Here is a 6429-nt window from a genome sequence, read left to right on the forward strand (position 1 = left end):
AGTTTTGGTCGTATTCATAACGTGTTGGTCGTATGCATAACATATTAGTAACGGGCACAGAACGTTTCGTTGTCTTTCGATAACTTATACCAACGAATGCTTAGCCTGTTGTCGGCGTTCACAACCTATGCCCAACGATAGTTTAACTTAGGCATAGCGCGCTGCACGTATTGTCGACGAACTTGTGGCGTAGCCTGTTAAAAACCTGCCGCACGCCGATTTAAATCATAACCGCCTGAGAATTGGAAGTGTCAACATCGCAGTCACACCTTGACGATTTAGCCAGCGTATGCCGACCTATGAAAAATGTGTCTAAAACGCTGGCACACGTCGAATACGTTATGGGTAAGTTGTGTATACGTTAAGAGCACGCTGAAAAACGATGAAGTACGCTGTCATATTTCGTGGTACGTCTCGTACGTCGTGAAATTTCAAGCATGCTGAAAATTTTACGACGTACTCGCCGTATGGCTCACACGTTCCGCTACGCTGGGAATAAGTTCTAGGTACGATATGCGATCGTTGACACACGTCGACACAAGTTCCTTCTAAGTTACTCATAAGTCGAAACACGTCGAGGTAATGTTTAGCATACCCGAAACTTATTTTCTTTTTTTCTCCTTGGCTCCGTGAAGGCACGTGACTAAATATCTGAAGTTGTTGTTTTTTTATTATTATTATTATTTTTTAGTCTATCACAAATTTTAAAATATATTCGGACATTTGCTTTTAAGTTTCGAAGTCGACAGGACAATATCCTCAAACAGAAAATATTCACAGAGGAGGAACTAAGAATAAGACATGAGCAAACTGAAGAGGCAATCAGACGTGACGTAACGGCACGTGATGAAATATCGGAAGTTATTGTTGTTTTTTATTTTATCTAAAAAAACGCTGCCAATACGCCATTATACGGTAGCTGTAAATTAGAAACACGTTCAGTAAGTTCTGTGGTCGTCCGGAAGACGTCAATCAAATATGTCTACATACATCAATATGCGTTGGAGGTACGTTACACATAGGTTCAAAGCACGTTACTCATAGGTTAGAAATAAGTTTTGGGTACGCCAAGCATTACCTCGACGTGTTTTGACTTATGAGTAACTTACAAGTAACGTGCCTTGGTGTGTCAACGATCGCAAAACGCGACGTGTGTGCAACGATCATGTAACGTGCCAACAACACGTTACTCATAGGTTATAAATAATAAATTTTGGGTACGCTAATCATTACCTCGACGAGTTTCGACTTATGAGTAACTTACAAGTAACGTGTGTCGACGTGTGTCAACGATCCCATAACGTGCCTACAACTTATGGCCAGTATAGCGGAACATGTGAGTCATACGCTGGCATACGTCGTAAAATTTCAAGCATGCTAAAATTTGAGGACAACCGCAAAGTACAACGATGAAAGCCAGCGTACTACGACATATGGCAGTGTTTTTCAGCGTGCTCTTAACGTATACAAACGTACCTATAACGTATTCGACGTGTGCCGGTGTTTTAGCCCAATTTTGCATACATCAGGCATACGTTGGCTAAATCATCATGGTGTGACAGGGCCTTTACGAACGAGGGATATTTATTCGGAAATGTACATTTTGAGTAATCTTGAATTTTTCAAGCCTTTAAAAGGATCTGATTTGCCTGCCTAAAAAAAATTCGAGGTCAACCCAAAAATCTGCCTTTAGTTATAGTCCTGCAAGGTACTTTACTGCATTCTGCTTGAATGTGGCAATGAAAATAATTAACTCTCTACCCTCCCTTATATAATATGCCAATGAAATAGAACCAACTCCCCCCACCCCCCACTCTATCCTGAATATACCCAGGAATAATTTGCTAAAGCAAACTTTCTATCTGAGGAGGGCCTTTGAAAAGGCCGTGAGGCTTGAAAAAGGCAGTGAAACGTTTGGGTGAATTCATCAAATTGTCAGTGCTAAAGGCCCGGTCATACCTTGACGTTTTAGCCAACGTATGCCGATTTTTGAATTTTTTTTCTAAAACGCTGGTACACGTTGAATACGTTATGGGTAAGTTTTGATAACATTGAGAGCACGCTGGCATACGTCGTAGTATGTTGCCATACGTCGTTGTACATTGGCTTTAAACGTTGTACTTTTCGGTTGTCCTCAAATTTTTTCATGCTTGAAATTTCACGACGTATGCCGGCGTATGACTTACACGTTCCGCTACGCTGGCCACAAGTTGTAGGCACGGTCTGCGATCGTTGACAGACGTCAACACATGCTACTTGTAAGTTAATCATAAGTTGAGACACGCCGAGGTAATGTTTAGCGTACCCGAAACTTATTTCTAACCTATGATTAACGTGTTGTTGGCACGTTACGCGATCGTTGCCACACGTCGACAGACGTTACTTTTAAGTTACTCATAGGCTGAAAGACGTCGGTATAATGGATCGTCCTTGCGTCAGCGTCCACGGCCACGGCCAGGACACTTATTTGCAGCATTCTTCAAACTTTTCTTCAGCATGACGAGGATGTTCACACTTCGATGTCTAGCTTGGCTATGATTCCAATTGTCCATCGGCAGCGTCTATTTAAAATAGTCGAGTTTGAGCGTTTTAACACGTTCAGAAGAAACGCTTCAAATTTCAAAACCCCAGCGTCAAAAACAAAAAAACAAAACAAAGGCGAGTGACAGCAATTTAAATCGTTCATTGTAAACAATGAAACTATCTGAGTGGTACCGTTTAAAAGTCGTTGAGTGTAAAAAAATTCAAATTGTTGAGCGCAAGCGTCTACTTTCAATAGTGGAGATGCAGCCATTTAAATCGTTGAGTGGCAGCCTATGAACCTACCCGTGGACACGCGGACGCAAGGACGATCCATCATAACCCACACCCTCCCCCTCACACCCACCTACTACTGCCAACATGAACAAACTACTACTAATACTAATACTGATACTGATACTGATACTGATACTGATACTGATACTGTTACTGCTGACATGGACATCGACTCAAAAAGGAACTCGAAAACACTGTTGGGTTCCCCTTTTATGAACACCATTTTTATATACCAATTCCCAAAACCGCTGGGAACACGTCTTTATATGGCAGTTGTAAGCTAGAAACACATTCATTTTTTTTTTTTTGTCGACCCGAAGACGTCATTGGAATACGTCTACATACGTCGATGTGTGTTGGGACTACGTAAAGAATTGGTTCAAAGCACGTCAAACATAAGTTAGAAATAAGTTTCGCGTAAAAAAGACATTACCGCGACGTGTTTCGACTTATGAGTAGCTTATAAGTAGCCTTTGTGGACGTGTGTAAGCGTCCACATATCGTGTGTAAAACTTATCCCCATCGCATGCAGAACGTGTGTCATACGCCGAGTACGTCGTAAAATTTTGAACATGTTTAAAATTTCTTGACGTACTCTACTTACTACGTCTTATGATAGCGTATTTAGCGTTCTACTCGCGCATACCAAACTTACCCATACCGTATTCGACGTGCCCCAACGTTTTAGACACACTTTTTGTTACGTCGGCATACGCTGGCAAGATCGCCAAGGTGTGACCGCGATTTTGACCCTTCCATTTCTATGGCAGTTATGATTTGAATCGTTGTGAGTCAGCCTTTTAATAGGCTACGCCACGACATCGTCGGCGATGCGTGCAACGCGCTATGCCTGAGTTAGACTATCGTTGGGCATCGGTTGTGTAGGCCGACAACAGGTTCAGCATTCGTTGGTATAAGTTATCTATAACACAACGAAACGTTCTGTGTAGTTACCAATGCGTTATACATAAGACCAAGTCGCTATGAATACGTCCGAATCTTTAAAAAAAAAACATCAAAAGTTCAACGTAAGCCAGCGTTTTACATAAATTTTAACACGTTGCCATCGCTGGCTAAAACGTCAAGGTGTGACCGGGTCTTAACAGTCATATGTGTTTATTACCTCCGCCACCAGAGGTGGAGGAGGTTATGTTTTCTCCCCTTACTGTCTGTTTGTATGTTTGTCTGTTTGTTTATTTGTGTACAGAATATCTCAAAAAAAGTTGTGGACAGATCCGGAAGAAATTTTATGGACAGATTCGGTGTGTGACAAGGACGAACTGATTAGATTTTTATGAAGCTCCGGATCCGGATCCGACTACTGTAATTTTTGACGTGATTCTTCACCTTTAAGAGATCAGGCTCAAAAACGATATATAGCATGATATTTCAAAAATGTATTGGGCCAGATATGTTCTCGTGGATCAAGCATTACGGGGCAGAAGTATGCACTCTACCGAGTGCCCTTCTAGCTATTGTAAATTAACAGCCTTTATAAATGAGCTGGAAACAAACTGCTGAAGTAAATAACAAGAACAGTGTCATTTTATAGTATCGGTCAAGACCTTGTGTATCTGCCCTTTGCCTTATTGAGTGTCATCACTCTCCTACCCATGCTTCCTGTACACAACCAAAACACTTCCAGGAATATTGTGCCAAATATCCTGAAGTACATTCTACAATTCTGTAAGGTTAGTAAGGTTTCTCATGTTCTTTCTTTCCTGGTAATCCCATTTGGCATCGAAGGGACTCATGTCTGGACTCTGGGGGTGGCCATTCTAACACTTGGAGCATACCAGCTGTAAAGTTGTTCTGCAAATACTGTTTTACTGCAAGTAATAAATACAATAAAGAAAAACTAGAAGGGTACTCGGCAGAGCACATACCTCTATCACGTAATGCCTGATCCACGAGAACATATCGGGCCCAATACATTTTTGAAATATCGTGCTATACAGTACTATATCGTTTTGGCCCTCTCAATGGTGAAGAATCACTTTAAAAATTAAATAATTCTCGTATCCAGATCTGGATTCGGATCTTCACCGAAATCGAATCAATTCATCCTTGACATACACCCAACCTGTCCGCCAAGTTGCGTCCGAATCCGTCCACAACTTTTTGAGATATCGTGTTACATTTCAGTTTAGCACTATCTCTCAATGGTGAAGAATCACTTTAAAAATTCTCGTATCCGGATCCGAATCTTCACCAAATCTAATCATTTCGTCCTTGTCATGCACCGAATCTGTCCACAAAATTTCATCCGGATCCATTCACAACTTTTTGAGATATCCTGCACACAAACAAACAAACAGACAGAAAAGGGTGAAAACATAACCTCCTTCACCTTCGGTGGTGGAGGTAAAGAGTGTGTGTGTGTGTGTGTGTGTGTGTGTGTGTGTGTGTGTGTGTGTGTGTGTGTGTGTGTGTGTGTGTGTGTGTGTGTGTGATCGTTGTTGTTTGTTTGATATAACTTTTCACACCCCTAAGACATTGAACACACACACACACACACACACACACACACACACACACACACACACACACGCCAACCATTATTCAGAGAATGATGTTGGTAGGGATGGTTTCACATGATCATTTCTTGTGACCATCTCTCCCTTGTTTACATACCTTTTGGAGTGACATCCCAACATCCTTTTTCATTGAGAAAAATGTTATTACTTGTTCTTTACGTTTTAAAGAAACATGCTTACCAGCTGGAAAATGTCGTTGTTATTGCACAGAATTTTTTACTTTATAATTTTTTTATGATTTGTGTTGTATTAAGCACGAGCAGTCCTTAAGTTGAAGCTAATTAAGTGACTAAATTGATGTAACGGTAATTTCTGGTTCCAAAGTGTTTTGCCAAGAGTATGTGATGCGAGTGCCTTTATTACCTACTAGCAGAGTACCCACCCCTTGGGTGGGTCAAGTTTGCACATTACTTGCTGAAAAGAACAACAGTCTCTATTTTGTAACAAGACTGTAGATGTTTGTGTTGTGTGCGCTTAAATGGTTCTTGATGGTTTAATGGTCTAAAAGGCTACATTCCAATATTAGTTAGTGTCGAAGGGGTCAAAATGGTGTAATGTCTCAAGCATGTTAAAAGGGTCTAAAAAGGTTCAAGTGACCTAAACCTCGAAATGGTCAAGGCTCCAAGCTGTCTCATCTGTCTGAAGGGTGAAAAGGGTCTCAGGGGTCCAAAGGGACTAAAGGGGTGTAAAGGTCTGAAAGTTCTCTGGGTCTAAAGAGTATAAAAGGCCTAAAGGGTGAAGGGATCTAAAGGTGTCGAAAGTGTCAAAAGTGGTCTTAAAGGATCTCAAGGTTCTTGGGGGTCTTAAGGGTCTTTGGGGGTGTGGAAGAAATAATTATATAAATGTGTGCTATAAGTTGAATTGGCTGTCTGTGTTCCTTCCCTTTGGCCAAGAGTCTTTTGCCCTAAATGTTGATAAAAAAATGTCTTGTTGTGCAGCGGTGTGACCTGGGCTGATAACAGCAAACTTTTGCCGTAATTACGTCGTGTGCTTCTCACCTAGAAGACACGTACTGCAGTTAGAGTTAACAGCCCCTTCCCCTCTCCCATGAAAGTATAAATGCCTTGAAATGTAA

This window comes from Eptatretus burgeri, chromosome 4 (genome assembly GCF_056783735.1).
Source record: "Eptatretus burgeri isolate ZD-2024b chromosome 4, Ebu_testis_v1, whole genome shotgun sequence".
NCBI lineage: Eukaryota > Metazoa > Chordata > Myxini > Myxiniformes > Myxinidae > Eptatretus > Eptatretus burgeri.